Source organism: Trichomycterus rosablanca, chromosome 2 (assembly GCF_030014385.1).
Source record: "Trichomycterus rosablanca isolate fTriRos1 chromosome 2, fTriRos1.hap1, whole genome shotgun sequence".
Classification (NCBI taxonomy): Eukaryota; Metazoa; Chordata; class Actinopteri; order Siluriformes; family Trichomycteridae; genus Trichomycterus; species Trichomycterus rosablanca.
The window spans coordinates 52,781,443-52,801,750 of NC_085989.1; the positions used below are offsets into that span (position 1 = coordinate 52,781,443).

The window sequence follows — 20,308 nt, forward strand, 5'->3', positions numbered from 1 at the left end:
TACACTTACTCTAGTACGCATAGTGTGATTTGGGCATAATTTTACTGTAGGAATTTGAAATAATGTGATAACAAACTTGAGTAAAGTGTCTATTTGGTAGTGTACAGACAACTCTTTGAAGATCAATAACATTAACAAATCAAATTGTTATCAAGTTCCACCCATACAGTCATGAAGAACACTTACTCTAGTAATCATGGTGTGATTTGGGGACAATTTTACTGTACAAATATGAAGTAATATGATAACAAACGAGTAAAATGTCTATTTGGTTGTTTACATACCACTATTTGAAGATCAATCAAATTAACCAATCACATTGTTATCAAGTTTCACCCATACTGGCATGAAGAACACATATTCTGTTACTAATGGTGTGATGTAGGGACAATTTTACTGCACAAATTTGAAGTAATATGATAACAAACTTATGTAAAATGTCAATTTGGTTGTGTTTACACCACTTTTAAAGTCCAATAACATTAATAAATCAAATTGTTATTAAGTTCCACCCATACTGGCATTAAGTACACTTACTCTAGTACCCATGTTGTTATTTTGGGACAATTTTACTGTACAAATTTGGCGTAATGGATAACAAACTTGAGGAAAGTGTCTATTTGGTTGTTTACACACCACTATTTAAAGATCAATGAAATTAACAAAACAAATCAACTTGTTATCAAATTCCACCCATACAGTCATAAAGAATACATAGTCTAGTACTCATGGTGTGATTTTGGGACACATTTACTGTAGAATTTTGGAGTAATGTGATAACAAACTTTTGTAAAATGTCTATTCGGTTGTGTTCATGTAATCTAATTAATTACTAACAAGTAAATGTAATCTAATTGTTATCAAATGCCACCCCTAGATTCATAAACTACACTTACTCTAGAATGTACAGTGGGGCCAAAAAGTATTTAGTCAGCCACTGATTGTGCAAGTTCTCCTACTTACAAAGATGAGAGAGGTCTGTAATTTTCATCATAGGTACACTTCAACTATGAGAGACAAAATGAGAAGAAAAAAAATCCAGGAAATCACATTGTAGGATTTTTAAAGAATTTATTTGTAAATTATGGTGGAAAATAAGTATTTGGTCAATAACAAAAGTTCAACTCAATACTTTGTAACATAACCTTTGTTGGCAATGACAGAGGTCAAACGTTACCTGTAAGTCTTCACCAGGTTTGCACACACTGTAGCTGCTATTTTGGCCCATTCCTCCATGCAGATCTCCTCTAGAGCAGTGATGTTTTGGGGCTGTCGCTGGGCAACACGGACTTTCAACTCCCTCCACAAATTTTCTATGGGGTTGAGGTCTGGAGACTGGCTAGGCCACTCCAGGACCTTGAAATGCTTTTTACGGAGCCACTCCTTCGTTGCCCGAGCGGTGTGTTTGGGATCATTGTCATGCTGGAAGACCCAGCCACGTTCCATCTTCAATGCTCTCACTGATGGAAGGAGGTTTTGGCTTAAAATCTCACGATACATGGCCCCATTCATTCGTCCCTTAACACGGATCAGTCGTCCTGTCCCCTTTGCAGAAAAACAGCCCCAAAGCATGATGTTTCCACCCCCATGCTTCACAGTAGGTATGGTGTTCTTGGGATGCAACTCAGCATTCTTCTTCCTCCAAACACGACGAGTTGAGTTTTTACCAAAAAATTCCATTTTGGTTTTATCTGACCACATGATATTCTCCCAATCCTCTTCTGGATCATCCATATGCTCTCTGGCAAACTTCAGACAGGCCTGGACCTGTACTGGCTTAAGCAGGGGGACACGCCTGGCACTGCAGGATTTGAGTCCCTCTCGGCGTAGTGTGTTACTGATGGTAGCCTTTGTTACTTTGGTCCCAGCTCTCTGCAGGTCATTCATCAGGTCCCTCCATGTAGTTCTGGGGTTTTTCCTCACCGTTCTCATAATCATTTTCACCCCACGGGATGAGATCTTGACCCCAAGGGAGATGATGGTCAATGGTCTTGTATGTCTTCCATTTTCTTACAATTGCTCCCACAGTTGATTTATTCACACCAACCTGCTTGCCTATTGTAGATTTACTCTTCCCAGCCTGGTGCAGGTCTACAATTTTCTTCCTGGTGTCTTTCGACAGCTCTTTGGTCTTGGCCATGGTTGAGTTTGGAGTCTGACTGTTTGAGGCTGTGGACAGGTATCTTTTATACAGATAACGAGGTCAAACAGGTGCTCTTAATACAGGTAACGAGTGGAAGACAGAAGAGCTTCTTAAAGAAGAAGTTACAGGTCTGTGAGAGCCAGAAATCTTGCTTGTTTGTGGGTGACCAAATACTTATTTTCCACCATAATTTACAAATAAATTCTTTAAAAATCCTACAATGTGATTTCCTGAATTTTTTTTTCTCATTTTGTCTCTCATAGTTTAGGTGTACCTATCATGAAAATTACAGACCTCTCTCATCTTTCTAAGTAGGAGAACTTGCACAATCAGTGGCTGACTAAATACTTTTTGGCCCCACTGTATCTTGTGATTTTGGGAAACTTTTACTGTAGGAATTTAAAATAGGAATTTAAAACAATGGAATGGTACTTAAAGTCTCTATTTGATTGTGTTTAAAGTCCAATAAAATTAGCAAATCAAATTGTCATCAAGAGCCCCCCACCACCCAGCTTCATGAAGAACCCGTTTGCTAGTACTCATCTTATGATTTTCAGAAAATTTTAGTCTAGGAATTTGATAATGTAATTACTTGCCAAACTTATGTAAAGTTTGTATTCAGTTTTGTTTTGACTAATTTTTGAAGTCCAATAAAATACTGAAATTAAATTGCTATCAAGTCAAACCACTATATTCGGTAGAAGATGTATTCTTGTACTAGAAATATTAGTTTCATTTTACTGTAGGAAATTATATTAATGTGTTGGCAAAAGTTTGTAAAGTATCTATTTGGTTGTTTTAGAACTACTTTTTGAATTCCCTTACATTTAATTAAACTATATTTGTAAAGATTTATGACTTGATTATTCAAGTCTTAATTATTCAGTACAAAAGTATTTTTTTTTTAAATGTAGTTATGTCACTTAATAATTCGATTTGTTTATTTTAGTAAACTTTAAACTGTCGACTGGACTTTTATTCTTTTTTTAGATTTTATTATATCTATATAATTTTATTCTATAGATATTATACATATACTATATATATATATACTATATATATATATATATATATATATATATATATACTTAGATATATTCATACATAAATAATCATAAAAATAATTATAGACAGACAAATTCCATTGATGCTCTTTATTTTGCTTAGATTTTTTAATGGGTTTATTTGCCTATATATATATAGTATAATATCTAAATATTCTTTACTTACTGATTTAATGTATTAAATATCATTATAAGCACCAGTGACTTACTGATTAGTAAATGACAATATTACATTAATACTTAAATATCAACTGCTTTTTTTGTTACAAGAATAAATATTTTATTTATTAATTACACACGTACTAATTAAATATTACATTATTAAAAGCATGTAGTATTACAATCATTTCATCATTTGTTAATGGTTTATCACAGTTTTCAGATTATTAATTGTTCTTCATGAATGTAAGGGTGGTATTTAATAACAATTTGATTTGCTTATTTTATTGATCTTACTAGAGTAAGTGCTCTTTATGATCCTAGTGGTCGCATTTGATAACAAACTGATTTGCTTTTTTATTGGATTTAAAAATGTGGTTTTAACACAACCGAATATACACTTTATGTAGATTTGCCATCCTGTGACTCTAAATTCCTACAGTAAAATTGTCTCAAAATCACAATATAAATACAAAAGTAAATTTTCTTTATGAATGTAGGGGTGGCATAACAATTTAATGACAATTTGATTTGTTAATTTTAATGATCTTCAAATAGTGGTCTCACAGCCGAATAAACATTTTACATAAGTTTGCCATTCCATTATTTTAAATTTCTACAGTAAGATTGTCCCAAAATTACATGATGTGTACTAGAGTAAGTGTTCTTTATGACAGTTTGGGTGGCACTTAATAACAAATTGATTTGTTAATTTTATTGGACTTAAAAAGTGATGTAAACAAAACAATTTAAATTTTACATAAGCTTGCCATCCCATTATTTTAAATTCCTACAGTAAAATTGTCCAAAAATAACACAATAAGTACTAGAGTAAGTGTACTTAATAACAGTATGGGTGGAACTTGATAACAATTTGATTTGTTAATTTTATTGATCTTCAAATAGGGGTCTGTATTCAACCAAATAGACACTTTAATCAAATTTGTTATCATATTACTTCAAATTTGTACAGTAAAATTGTCCCAAAATCACACCATGGGTACTACAGTAAGTGTTCTTCATGACTGTATGGGTGAAACCTGATAACAATTTGATTTGTTAATTTTATTGTATTTTAAATATAGTGTAAACTCAATAGAATTGACATTCTACATAAGTTTGCCATGCCATTATTTGAAATTCCTACAGTAAAAATGTCCCAAAATCACACCATGATTACTAGAGTAAGTGTTCTTCATGACTGTACGGGTGGAACTTGATAACAATTTGATTTGTTAATGTTATTGATCTTCAAAGAGTTGTCTGTACACTACCAAATAGACACTTTACTCAAGTTTGTTATCACATTATTTCAAATTCCTACAGTAAAATTGTCCCCAAATCACACCATGATTACTAGAGTAAGTGTTCTTCATGACTGTATGGGTGGAACTTGATAACAATTTGATTTGTTAATGTTATTGATCTTCAAAGAGTTGTCTGTACACTACCAAATAGACACTTTACTCAAGTTTGTTATCACATTATTTCAAATTCCTACAGTAAAATTGTCCCCAAATCACACCATGATTACTAGAGTAAGTGTTCTTCATGACTGTATGGGTGGAACTTGATAACAATTTGATTTGTTAATGTTATTGATCTTCAAAGAGTTGTCTGTACACTACCAAATAGACACTTTACTCAAGTTTGTTATCACATTATTTCAAATTCCTACAGTAAAATTATGCCCAAATCACACCATGAGTACTAGAGTAAGTGTTCTTCATGACTGTATGGGTGGAACTTGATAGCAATTTGATTTGTTTATTTTATTGATTTTTAAAAAGTGGTCTAAACACAACCAAATTGACATTTTTCTTAAGTTTGACATCCCATTATTTCAAATTCCTACAGTAAAATTGTCCCAAAATCACACCATGAGTACTATAGTAAGTGTACTTAATGCCAGTATGGGTGGAACTTGATAACAATTTGAATTGTTTATTTTATTGGACTTTAAATATAGTGTAAACACAACCGAATTGACATTTTTCTTAGGTTTGACATACCATTATCTCGAATTCCTACAATAAAATTGTCCCAAAATTACCCTATGGTTACTAGAGTAAGTGTACTTAATGCCAGTATGGGTGGAACCTGATAACAATTTGATTTGTTGATTTTATTGATTGTCAAATAGTGGTCTAAACACAACCGAATTGACATTTTACATATGTTTGTAGTCCCATTATTTCAAATTGCTACAGTAAAATTGTCCCAAAATCACACCATGGGTACTACAGTAAGTGTTCTTTATGACAGTATGGGTGGAACTTGATAACAATTTGATTTGTTCATTTTATTGATCTTTAAATGTGGTGTAAATTGAACTGAATGGACATTTTACATAAGTTTGTCATGTCATTATTTCAAATTCCTACAGTAAAATTGTCCCAAACTCACACTATGTGTACTAGAGTAAGTGTTCTTAATGCCAGTATGGGTGGAATCTGATAACAATTTGATTTGTTAATTTTATTGGACTTTAAATGTAGTGTAAACACAACCAAATCGACATTTTTCTTAAGTTTGACATCCCATTATTTTAAATTCCTACAGTATAATTGTCCCAGAACTCGGTAGTAATGTATATTAAGCTGTAAAGAGATGATTTCATCTTCGCAGCTGTTTTACCGTATAATACGGTTTAGACGCGCAGTAAAAAATGAAGTGCAGATAGCGTGACCGAGCTTTTTTTAAAGTGCAGATGGCGTGACCGAGCTTTTTTTAAAGTGCAGATGGCGTGACCGAGCTTTTTTAAAGTGCAGATGGCGTGACCGAGCTTTTTTTAAAGTGCAGATGGCGTGACCGAGCTTTTTTAAAGTGCAGATAGCGTGACCGAGCTTTTTTAAAGTGCAGATGGCGTGACCGAGCTTTTTTTAAAGTGCAGATGGCGTGACCGAGCTTTTTTAAAGTGCAGATGGCGTGACTGAGCTTTTTTTAAAGTGCAGATGGCGTGACCGAGCTTTTTTAAAGTGCAGATGGCGTGACCGAGCTTTTTTAAAGTGCAGATAGCGTGACCGAGCTTTTTTAAAGTGCAGATGGCGTGACCGCGGTACGTTATCGGGAACAGCGCTGATTTTTTAACGAAAATAGGACGTTCCCATAACGTTATGGGATGGTTCCCTAAAAATAACCATAGGGGAACCAAAATCTAACGTTTAGCTGTGTTATTAGTACTGAATCATGTGATGCTAACAGTTGGAGTAGCAGTTTGTTTGTTTAAATGAAAAAAAAAATAAAGAGTTCGAGCTACTTAAATCATCAAAGTCATTTATTATAATTATTATTAATTATAATGTAGTTACTAGAAATGTAATAAATACATATTTACTTACACTTCAGTACAAACGTGCTGCTGCTTCTCCTGCTTCTTCTTGTTGTTTGAACTGAGCTGGTTGATCTACAGCGTTTAGGTTTATTCTCTCCCTACTGGACGGAAGTGAAACATCAGCACCACATTCATTCAATAACGACTCGAACCGCAAAAAAAAGCATTTTAGGCAATACATTTATTTTAATGGATTAAATCCTTAAGCCGAAACTAATCAAAAGAATTAGATTACATCTTGTAATGTCCTCCTTAATTCTTCTTTTGTTTATAGGCTGATAGTTACATTCTGGCAGTGATGTATAGTAACGAGGTAATAATACTTCGTTACAGTACTTAAGTATTTGTACTTTACTGGACTATAAAAATTTTCGGCAACTTTCAATTTTACTCCACTACATTTCCTAAAGAAATGGTGTACTTTTACTCCGTTACATTCGCTGTATGTAAATTCGTTACTCGTTACTACAGAATGAAGGTAAATGATGTGAGATGTGTGACGGACTGCACGCTGGTTTGGTGAATATGCGCTTGTGAGTTAGACGGTGGTTAAACACATTAATGCGCATGTGCAAACGTTCTCTAAAAGCTATCAGAGTTTTCTAAAAGTGCGTCGTTCACCCAAAGACCCGCAAATATGGAGATTTCAGAAGCTCCCCGTCTAACACACTGATGTAAGTTAACAATGATTAACAAAGTAAAGCTGCAGCATCAGCGTTAAAAAAATTATTATTAGCATTAACATTGTTCAGATATCTACCTACCATTTTTACCGATTACATTCGAACCACAAATAAAACGTTTTATAAATCATTACATTTGTTTGGAATTCATTGACTGCAAAACTCATGAAGTCCATTATTTTTAAAAACTCACCTACGGACAAATATTTCCTCAGATAACTTCTGTATTAGACCAGTAGAGGAGAGATTCATGGTGCTGAGGAACATGCAGCACGTATTTAACCTTTTAATGATCTCAACAAGAACTCAACTTATCCAACTTATTATTCATGATTTTCAGCTGTTAGCTTCAAGTTAGACATGGTGTTTTCTTAAAGTAAAAATACCAATATTTTTTTTTTGTTGTTTAACACATGCCATTCAGGGAGTAGATACAGCCCAAAAAAGATTATTTAAATACAGCTTATTTTACTCAAATATTTTGATTCAAAATAATGGTTGAACAGATCATTAAAGGGATAAAAGTGCCACACGTTTTGTTAAACTCTCTTGAGTTTTGCTTTAGATTAATTATGCCAAAATTATTTTTTTGTTATTGAAATATACTACCCAAATAAAAAAAATGGGACAGTATAGAAAATGCAAATAAAATAGATGCAGTGTTTCTTACATTTACATCGACTCACATTCTAAAAACGTTGGAACAGGAACATTTAGGGCTAGTAATAAGTAAAAAAAAAACTAAATAATGTCATGATTTCAAACAGGTGATGTCAACAGTTGATTATGATCATTAATTGGCACAAATCATGTTCAGATGAAAGGAAGAAAACAGGTTCATTGTTGTTATCTGACCCTGCGCTCTGACCCCAGCTTCCAAACAAGGTGGGATATGTGAAGAAAGAATTCCATTGTACTGTATATGTATATGTGACAAAGTATATCTTCTTCTTCTGAGAGTTTTGTAAGGTCTTTTAGAATGTTAATACCTAAGTACTTAAAATATTCTGTATGCCATGTCAGGGGGTATCTATTTTTAATCACTCCTGGTGGGTTATAGTTGAATGAAAGAGTTTTTTTTTTACATTAATCTTATAAGCAGATAGTTGATATATTGTTCAAATGTCTGTATCAGATGGGGTAATGAGTGAGTTGTTTGCTCTAGGACAATTATAATGTCATCGGCGTAACAGGCAGTTTGTGCGTAATCAGGGTAATTGGACATGACTAGACTGGGAGATACAAATGGGGGGGGGGGGGGGGGGTATTTAAAGAAAAACTATAAAATATGTATATAATACGCTGTTATTCAATCATTTTAGTTTCACACAGCGAACAACAAACAAATGTAAGCATTCAGGTGCCAAACATGGTTTGGGTGTAAACTACAACAATGCATGGCTACCTTTGGAGTATTTCCTGGCATACATAACCAGAAGACAACAGAGGGGAAAAAAAAAGGCGTTCATATTGAACAATCCTTGACACTGTGCTTAAGTTATCTGGCTAATTCAGAAATCATGCTTTCAAAATATTTTGATCTAATATTGTGCATTAATAAAGCATCAAAACACAGAAACTATTATTTCATAGATCTATTAAGAAAACCTTTTAATACTGTAATGTGCAGAAACATGATTTTAAAATACTGTTCTAAATTACCATTTTAATACCTATAAATAACTGAAACAGTGAAGTTACCAGACATTATCTTTACTTTGTAAATCAAGTTATTTACTGCTATAAAAAAGTTCAATTGTGTTAATAAATACAGTCCGTGTAAACGCTTAGTCCATATAAACATCAGATACAAATGTGTTTTTAAAAAACTACAAACATCATAAATATAAATCATGTTTACAACCATGTGATTAAATAATCTGAATAAACTGTAGAGATGAAACATCACACAGTAAACGAGTTTCACTTCTTTCTCAAACAGAACTGGAGGGGAAGGAGGAGGAGATACGTGGTTTTGATGGACAGGTCTAGCAGCCAATGGAGATACTCGTTACAGAGATTGCGTGATTTTATTCATCTTTTAATTGGTTATTTTGATGTTCGCTGCTATACACAGACCGAGGTTAATACCCACAATCAACACATATAAAAAAGTGAAAACTGCTAAAGTGTTTTAATCAGACAGCGACGATAATTTTTTTTTCTGTTTGACTGTGCTGGCGGGCCACAAGTAATGCAAAGGGCAGTGATAGCTCAGTGATTAAGGTACTGGACTAGTAATCAAAAGGTTGCCGGTTCAAGCCCTACCATCACTGAGTTGCCACTGTTGGAACCCTGAGCAAGACCCTTAACCCTCAATTGCTCAAAAATTGTGTTCAGTCATAACTGTAGGTCGCTTTGGATAAAAGTGTCTGCTAAATGCTGAAAATGTACATTTAAGACAGAAGACGCAGGCCGTATTAAATCCTATCCGGGCCGGACTTTGGACATGTCTGCTTTAAGGTATCCTACAGAAAGGGTGGTGAGATCTCTCCATTGTCATTGATTTCCAAATATTTTTTGATCTCTCTTTTAATTTGTGATTTGAAACAAGGGTCATTGAGTAGGCTTGTATTTAGTTTCCAAGTATTATTTCTTGGTTGCAACTCAAAATGAACATATAAATATATTGGTGGTCACATCTATTGTTCCTATTCCACAAGAATCTGTATTGTCTTTATATTTTCCAAATGTTGATAGATAGATAGATAGATAGATAGATAGATAGATAGATAGATAGATAGATAGATAGATAGATAGATAGATAGATAGATAGATAGATAGATAGACAACACACAACATCAGTCATAAACACAAACACACACAGAGGGACAGAATAACCACCACTGTTCAAGGGGCCCATTTGTTTTTTCTTTAATTAATTTGTCAGGTTTTTTTTGTTTGTTTGTTTGTTTGTTTGTTTAGAAAGGCATAGCTAAAACCGTTTTTTTAATATTACAGAATTTAGTGTAAAGTGCAGAAACAATGACCGCTGCTATTCAAGGGGCCCAATTGAGGCAAATTGTGTTTATGCTGATGGGACACTAGGAGAGACCACACAACTGACCTGGTTATAACCAGTTTATATTACAGTTTTTCTCAGTTGATTTGGTTCATTTCTCAGATCAGAACTGAAATTCTCAAAACTGTTCATTCAATCTCCACATCTCCTTGTCACTTGTGCACATCATAATAGCATTTCTCATTGTGTTTCACATTTTGCAAATGCTTTTGTACATTCATGCAAATGGTCATGTACAATTGCCTGATGTTTTTTGCATTATCAATTGCTTATGTGGGGCAGTGGTAGCCTAGTGGGTAGGGCTTTGGGCTATCAACCGGAAGATTGGCGGTTCAAATCCAGGCTCTGCTATGTAGCCACTGTTGGGTCCTTGAGCAAGGCCCTTAACCCTGTCTGCTCCAGGGGCGCCGTAAGTTGGCTGACCCTGCGCTCTGACCCCAGCTTCCAACACCAGCTGGGATATGCGAAGAAAGAATTTCATTGTACTGTACATCTGTATATGTATATATGACAAATAAAGGATATCTTTCTTTCTATCTATCTTTCTTATGTCATGTTTATCAAAATGTGTTCTACTGATTGTCTGTTGAATTGTCTTACCCTCCAAAACATTTCGGCTTTGGGTCATTGCCTAGGTCATTACATGCAAAAGTGCTGAACATGTTGTCATAATCTCTCAGGCATAATTTGTACATTTCTATAAAACTTTTTTTGGTAAATTTTGGTAATATATCCTAAATTGGTTAAATTTTTCTCAGGTGAATCTTGGCTTTCAGTTAAGTAGCGGAATTTGTGAAGGTTTAGATCAACCAATGATCAAACAGCTCTCAACCTTAGATCAGAGGTGCATCTCATGAACCTTCAATTGACAAACATATATAGACACAAAACATTGCAGTGTAACAAAGTCTCACAATGGAAAGTCAAGGCCATGTACAGGGTGAAAAGCCAAGAAGAGGGATAAGGCTGCGTGGTGGAGGAGGAAGAGGTAGGAGAGTCCATGCTCATAGGTTTGTCCCAGATGAAATAAGGGCAACAATTGTGGACCATGTTTTAAATCATGGTCTTACAATGGCTGAAGCTGGTTGCTCATCCCTGATAATGAGAGAGGTGTGATGCAAGAGAATTTGCCCAAATATGTTGTCATTTGGGAAAATGTGAGTTTTCACCATCAGGCAATGGTTTGCCATTCATCATAGAATGCTGATGGAATTTCTTCCACCCTACTCCCCATTCCTGAACCCACTTGAGGAGTTCTTCTCAGCCTGGAGATGAAAGGTGTACGATCACCAGCGGCACACCCAGATGAACCTGCTGACTGCCATGGATGCAGCTTGTGAGGATATCACAGCAGATGCCTGCAGAGGCTGGATTAGGCACTCCAGGAGATTCTTTCACGCTGCATTGCAAGGACAGATATCCAGTGTGACGTGGATGAAAACATGTGGCCCAACAGAGAGGAGCATCAGGATGTATAGAAAAGAAAGCACTATAATTCCTTAAGTTGTTGTCTCGGGTTGTTTTGAATGTTTAATTAGGAAGTTCCTAATTTTGTAGTTTTTCCCTGTGTTATAGAGCACTGCCAAACAGTTGTCTGTCTTTCCTGAATTTCTGTCAGATTTTTTGTCAACAAATTGCAGTGCGAACAATACAGTAAAAGAATATTACTGTATGAATTTGATTCCAGTCCAATTTCTTGCTGTCAGTCTCCCACATACAGTCATTTGTAACTTTGTGTTCTAAGTTTGTATTTTGTGTGTAACATGTACCGTTTCACTTGATATGCCACAGAATGTACAGCGTTCTTGTAATCAAAAGCTTTCCATCAGAATATACTTACAGTGTACACTGTTGCACTGATAACATGACTAAGTATTTTGACTGCCTTGTTCACAGGCAATGACACACAGACCAGACATTCTGATGGCACTGACAAGTTGATTGAAATAAATATTTGCTTTTGAGGCAAAAACAAAGAATTCTGATATACAGTGGGGTCAAAAGGTATTTAGTCAGTCACTGATTGTGCAGGTTCTCCTACTTAGAAAGATGAGAGAGGTCTGACAAAATGAGAAAAAAAAATCCAGGAAATCACATTGTAGGATTTTTAAAGAATTTATTTGTAAATTATGGTGGAAAATAAGTATTTGGTCAATAAGAAACAAGCAAGATTTCTGGCTCTCACAGTCCTGTAACTTCTTCTTTAAGAAGCTCTTCTGTCCCCCACTAGTTACCTGTATTAATGGCACCTGTTTGACCTCGTTATCTGTATAAAAGACACCTGTCCACAGCCTCAAACAATCAGACTCCAAACTTAATCTACAATAGGCAAGCAGGTTGGTGTAAATAAATCAACTGTGGGAACAATTGTAAGAAAATGGAAGACATACAAGACCATTGCTAATCTCCCTTGGGGTCAAGATCTCACCCCATGGGGTCAAAATGATCATGAGAACGGTGAGCAAAAATCCCAGAACTACACAGAGGAACCTGATGAATGACCTGCAGAGAGCTGGGACCAAAGTACAAAGGCTACCATCAGTAACACACTACTCAGAGAGAGACTCAAATCCTGCAGTGCCAGCCGTGTCCCCCTGCTTAAGCCAGTACATGTCCAGGCCCGTCTGAAGTTTGCCAGAGAGCATATGGATGATCCAGAAGAGGATTGGGAGAATATCATGTGGTCAGATGAAACCAAAATTTAACTTTTTGGTAAAAACTCAACTCGTTGTGTTTGGAGGAAGAAGAAAAACCCAAGAACACCATACCTACTGTGAAGCATGGGGGTGGAAACATCATGCTTTGGGGCTGTTTTTCTGCAATGGGGACAGGACGACTGATCCATTTTAAGGGAAGAATGAACGGGGCCATGTATTGTGAGATTTTAAGCCTAAACCTCCTTCCATCACTGAGAGCATTGAAGATGGAACGTGGCTGGGTCTTCCAGCATGACAATGATCCCAAACACACCGCTCGGGCAACGAAGGAGTGACTCCGTAAAAAGCATTTCAAGGTCCTGGAGTGGCCTAGCCAGTCTCCAGACCTCAACCCCATAGAAAATTTGTGGAGTACGTGTTGCCCAGCGACAGCCCCAAAACATCACTGCTCTAGAGGAGATCTGCATGGAGGAATGGGTCAAAATACCAGCTACAGTGTGTGCAAACCTGGTGAAGACTTACAGGAAACGTTTGACCTCTGTCATTGCCAACAAAGATTATGTTACAAAGTATTGAGTTGAACTTTTGTTATTGACCAAATACTTATTTTCCACCATAATTTACAAATAAAACCTTGAAAAATCCTACAATGTGATTTCCTGGATTTGTTTTTCTCATTTTGTCTCTCATAGTTGAAGTGTACCTATGATGAAAATTACAGACCTCTCTCATCTTTCTAAGTAGGAGAACCTGCACAATCAATGGCTGACTAAATACTTTTTGGCCCCACTGTATATAGATAGATAGACAGGTAGACAGACAGAAGGTAGATGATAGATAGATAGATAGATGATCGATCGATCGATAGATAGATAGATAGATAGATAGATAGATAGATAGATAGATAGATAGATAGATAGATAGATAGATAGATAGATTTCCTGTATTGTTCCTTCTTACAGCAGAGCTGGATGAGTCTGTTACTGAAGGTGCTATGGAAATTAGTTTGTTTAAAGACCTCTTTCCGACCACCACCTTGAAACCCAGTGAGCAGACCAAGATTGAGCCAGCCTCCGGGTTTCCTCCCACAGTCAAGTAAGGTGAACTGGAGATACTAAATTCTCCATGACTGTGTTTGATATGAACTTGTGAACTGATGAATCTTGTGTAATGAGTAACTACCATTCCTGTGATGAATGTAATGTAAGTGTAAAACATGATGTAGAAATCTTAACAAACAAACCAGTTGCTCAGGTCTCTTATCAAAGGCTCTGTTCATATTCTTGTGAATCCAGCTGTTATGGTTCTTTCTGAAATGGCTTATAAAGACGTCAATCAAACATTTTTGTTTATAGATTGAAACCTTTTATAAATCATGCATTGTTTTAGTATGGATGATTCACACTTTCAATTTCAGGAGTCAGAGAGCAGTCACGCTTGGTTCGCGATTATAATAGTTTTATTATAATGCACAATAGTTACACATATGATGAGTAATAATTCCCTAAAACTCAGAGACAGATACGCAGAGTGTTTATACACCCTGGATTAAGCTATCATCACCCACCTTTCATCAGCTGCGGAGCCCCTTCAGCTCTGGCAGGAGATCAACTTAACCCAAAAATACTGGACGATGTGCACTGTCCCATGGCTGAGCTCCTGCAAGTGCCAGGGACTTTTCCTCTTTATATAGCAATTCAAGCATGGTTAACTAGAACCTTCGTGTAAGAATGGGAGAGTTGGCCAGACTCTCCCCCTTCCTGGGTTTTGCGCCAAGTCTCATAACAATGTCCCAAGGTTGGGTGAGGCAAGGGTTTGTGCATTTCAGCCTTCTAGTGTCGAAATCACAGTTCCTCTTTTGCTCTTGCAAGTGAGTCAAGGCCGCAGCCAAGGCCAAACTCATTACTAGACCATATCAAGATTGATCCTTTCCAGATACCGCATACCGCCCAGGATCCAGGGCCATAGGGGCCCCATGCATTTGAACCATATGTCTGTCTTCATACTGTAAGATTGCAATGGGTTGCTTACATAATCAAAAATCCAGTGTGAATGCGCTGGTGCATTTTAAGAGCGCTCTGAGAACTAAAGCTCTTTCCACACTGTGAGCACTGATATGGTTTCTCTCCAGTGTGAATGCGCTGGTGGGTATTGAGATAACTTTGTGAATTAAAAGTTTTTCCCCACTGTGAGCACTGATACGGTTTCTCTCCAGTGTGAATGCGCTGGTGTATTTTGAGATCACCCTGCTGACTAAAACTCTTCCCACACTGTGAGCACTGATATGGTTTCTCTCCAGTGTGAATGCGCTGGTGTTTATTGAGATCACTCTGTCCATTAAAACTCTTCCCACACTCTGAGCACTGATACGGTTAGATTACATGTTACTTTATTAGTTATATAATGCGGAATATTTCAAAGATATTCCTTTGCAATACTTTATCATTTGGCTGCCAACTTGTGTGTACTGATGAGACTCAATTGAATCCCAGAACATGCTAGCATGAATGCATGGAAAACAAATTTAAATTTTCTTTCAAGAATATGATACAGACTGACCAACACTATTATGCTAAATCAGCATTGAAAATTGACTTTACTTTTAATAGCTTTCTACAATGCTGGAGCTTCTTAAAACGGAAGATTTTCTTTTAAATAGAAGTGTTATTTACCTGCTATTAAATTGTTTTCCAACAAAATCCGCCCAATTTGGCGGATAATCGCCCAATCTGGCAACACTGGAATGCGCAGAGCCAGCTGGCGCTTTTACTCGTAGCGCGCCATGAATACTACATAATAATAAATAGTACTACTTCTGTAATGGTGTTGGTGGTTGACATTCATGTTGAGTGTATTACTGCACTGTTTTGGTGAAGAACTACTCATCTGAGGTGCGCTGCTCCTGCCTGCAGAAATGCTTCCGCAAAAAAATTGGTGGGGGGGTCAGAGGGGTGGCCGAAGATTACTTTATGGTGGCCATGGCAACCACTGGCCACCCCCTGGCTCCGCCCCTGCCAAGAAGAAATCTGAAATATATTTTCACTAAGGAAAATGACAAAAATAGTAACGCACAGTAACTTGGATAAGTAACTTTAATCTGATTACTGGATTGGAAATAGTAACGCGTTAGATTACTCGTTACTGAAAAATGTGGTCAGATTAGAGTAACACAGACCATCAGTGTGGAGTGATTTAGTCTCTCCTATGTAAAGGTGTTATCACTCCTCACTGCATTGTACATCACACACAACACTGCTCACTTTGTGCTGGAACATTTGGTCCTTGGGATGAACCAGTTTCTCTTCTAAGGGGGTTTTGATGGAGACTCAAGACTATCAGGACCTGAATGACTGAAAACCTACACAGACATGTAAGAAACTGCTAAAAATAAAAAGATAAACATCTGTAAACAAATCTGTAAAACTTTTTAAAATAATCCATAAACTTCAGTGACAATGAATGCAACTCAATGAATCAGTCGAATCATTTAGCTGAATCGGTTCAGATTCATCGGTTCATTAGTACTGAATCATGTCATGCTAACAGTTAGCAGAGCAGCAGTTTGTGTGTTTAAATGAAAAAAATAAAGAGTTCGAGCTACTTAAATCCTCAAAATCATTTATTATCATTATTATTAATTATAATGTAGTTAACTGAATTGTAATAAACAATGTTTAGGTTTATTCTCCCCCTTACTGGACAGAAGTGAAACATCAGCACCACATTCATTCAATAACGACTCGAACCGCAGTTCAAAAGCAATCTAGGCAATAAATTCATTTCAATGGATTAAATCATTGAGCTGAAACTAATCAAAAGAATTAGATTACATCTTGTAATGTCCTCCTTAATTCTTCTTTTGTTTATAGGCTGATAGTTATATTCTGGGGACAGTGGTAGCCTAGTGGGTAAAGCTGTGGGCTACCAACTGGAAGATTGGGGGTTCAAATCCAGGCTCTGCTATGCAGCCACTGCTGGGTCCTTGAGCAAGACCCTTAACCCTGTCTGCTCCAGGGGCACCGTAAGGTGGCTGACCCTGCGCTCTGACCCCAGCTTCCAAACAAGCTGGGATATGCAAAGAAAGAATTTTATGTATATGTGACAAAGTATATCTTTTTCTTCTGAGAGTTTTGTAAGGTCTTTTGGAATGTGGGCCAGTGATAGCTTAGTGGTTAAGGTACTGGACTAGTAAACAGAAGGTTGCCGGTTCAAGCCCCGCCACCACCAAGTTGCCACTGTTGGGTCCCTGAGCAAGACCCTTAACCCTCAATTGCTCATTGTGTAAGTCGCTTTGGATAAAAGCGTCTGCTAAATGCTGAAAATGTAAATGTTAATACCTAAGTATTTTAAAATATTCTGTATGCCATGTCAGGGGGTATCTATTTTTAATCACTCCTGGTGGGTTACAGTTGAATGAAAGGCAAGTTTATTTGTATAGCACCTTTCATACACAGTGGCAATTCAAAGTGCTTTACATGAGGAAAAATTAAAAGCATTAAAACATTCCTGAGATCTAGAACCTCAGAAAGAATCTTGCAAACATTTAGTTACAATTAATAACATGAGATTAAAACAAGAGAGATAAAAATTAAGAAGATGAAAAATTTAAAGAAAATATTGTAAAACATGCCCTACAATTTAGGGAATGTGAAATTAACACAAGAGAGATAAGCAATTAACACATGAAAACTAAAAGAAAATATAGTAAAATATACCCTGCAGTTTGGAAAATATAAAATTAAAACAGATAGTTGACCATATTGTTATTGTTAAATTATAACCAGATAGTTGACCATATTGTTCAAATGTCTGCATCAGATGGGGGGTAATGAGTGAGTTGGTTGCCCTAGGAAGATTAGAATGTCATCAGCGTAACAGGCCAGTTTGTGCATAATCAGGGTAATTGGACATGACTAGGCTGGGGGATACAAAGGGGGGGTATTTTAATAAAAACTATAAAATATGTATATAATACACTGTTATTTAATCATTTTATTTTTACACAGCGAACAACAAACAAATGTAAGCATTCAGGTGGGTTGGGTATAAACTATAAAAATGCATGGCTACCTTTTGAATTATTTCCTGGCATACATAACCATAAGACAAAAGAGAAAAAAAGACGTTCATATTGAACAATCCTTGACACTGTGCTTAAGTTATCTGGCTAATTCAGAAATCATGCTTTCAAAATATTTTGACCTAATATTGTGCATTAATAAAGCATCAAAACACAGAAACTATTATTTCATAGATCTATTAAGAAAACCTTTTAATACTGTAATGTGCAGAAACATGATGGGGAAATACTGTTCAAAATTACCATTGAAATGCCTATAAATACCTGAAACAGTCAAGTTACTAGACATTATCTTTACTTTGTAAATCAAGTTATTTACTGCTATAAAAAAGTTCAATTGTATTAATAAATACAGTCCGTGTAAACGCTTAGTCCATATAAACATCAGATACAAATATGTTTTTAACACACTACAAACATCACAAATATGAATCATGTTTACAACCATGTGATTAAATAACCTGAATAAACTGTAGAGATGAAACGTCACACAGTAAACAAGTTTCACTTTTTTCTCAAACAGTATAAGAGGGGGAGGAGATATGTGGTTTTGATGGACAGGTTTAGCAGCCAATGGAGATACTTGTTAAAGAGTTGCCACTGTTGGACCCCTGAGCAAGACCCTTAACCCTCAATTGCTCAAAAATTGTGTTCAGTCATAACTGTAGGTCGCTTTGGATAAAAGTGTTAAAAATGCTAAAAATGTAAATTTAAGACAGAAAACGTGGGCCGTATTAAATCCTATCCGGGCCGGACTTTGGATATGTCTGTTTTAAGGTATCCCACAGAAAGGGTGGTGAGATCTCTCCATTGTCATTGATTTCCAAATATTCCTTGATCTCTTTTAATTTGTGTTTTGAAACAAGGGTCATTGAGTAGGCTTGTATTAAGTTTCCAAGTATTATTTCTTGGTTGCACCTCAAAATTAACATATAAATATATTGGTGGTCACATCTATTGATCCTATTCCGCAAGAATCTGTATTGTCTTTATATTTTCCAAATGTTATAAAATAGTCTATCCTTGTGTAAAGGGAATGTGGAGCAGAATAATGAGTATAATCTCTTCTGGTAGGAAATAGATTTCTCCATATGTCAATCAATCCAGCTACTATAAACAGTGTGTTTGTTTTCTTATGTAGTGATTTTATTCCCCTAGGGGGATGTCTTCAGGGACAGTGGTAGCGTAGTGGATAGAGCTTTGGGCTATCAACCGGAAGATTGGAGGCTCAAATCCAGGGTCCGCTATGCAGCCAATGGTGGGTCCTTGAGCAAGTCCCTGTCTGCTCCAGGGGCGCTGCACAATGGCTGACCCTGCGCTCTGACCCCAGCTTCCAAACAAGCTGGAATATGCGAAGAAAGAATTTTATTGTACTGTACAACTGTATATGTGTATTTCACAAATTCTCTTTTGATGTGGTCACGTTGATAGGGAAGCCTCTGTCTCTCATATCTTTAGTCGCCTCCTCCACTGTGTGGTACAGCTGCATCTCGTCCTCGTAGAACACACCTAGTTTAGCAGGGAACGGTGTTTGGTAGCGGATTTGTCGCTGCTGCAGCACTCGTTTTCCCTCAGAGTATTCTTTACGTTTCTGTAGTACTGCTGAAGAGTAGACCTGATTGAAATATTTTGGCCTCCCGTTCAAATTCACTCTTTTCTGTCCCCATACCTTGTGAAGAAGCTGTACTTTAGTTTTGTATCTGAGAAATTGAATTATTATCGACCGTGGCTTGTCCTTGTTACTCTCTGGGTGAGTGCGTGGTGTGCTCTCTCAATATCCAGCTGAGTGGTTACGGGGAGCTCGAACGTTTTCCGAAGTAATTTCTCTACAAGTTCCACCATAATCGGCACTTCCGCTCCCTCTGGGACATTATATATCTGTAAGTTCTCTCTCCAGGATCTCCCTTCCTGATCGATTAATTTGTTCTCTCGTTGAGTCACTATTTTTTTCAGCTTGCCTACTACAGGGGTTGGACAAAATAACTGAAACACCTGGTTTTAGACCACAATAATTTATTAGTATGGTGTAGGGCCTCCTTTTGCGGCCAATACAGCATCAATTCGTCTTGGAAATGACATATACAAGTCCTGCACAGTGGTCAGAGGGATTTTAAGCCATTCTTCTTGCAGGATAGTGGCCAGGTCACTACGTGATGCTGGTGGAGG

At 36.5% G+C, this 20,308-nt stretch overlaps 1 pseudogene; it reads right to left on the minus strand.

Annotated features, from left to right (window-relative positions):
* The window catches only part of LOC134334891 (uncharacterized), a 759,100-nt pseudogene that overhangs the window by 126,926 nt on the left and 611,866 nt on the right, over positions 1–20,308 (minus strand).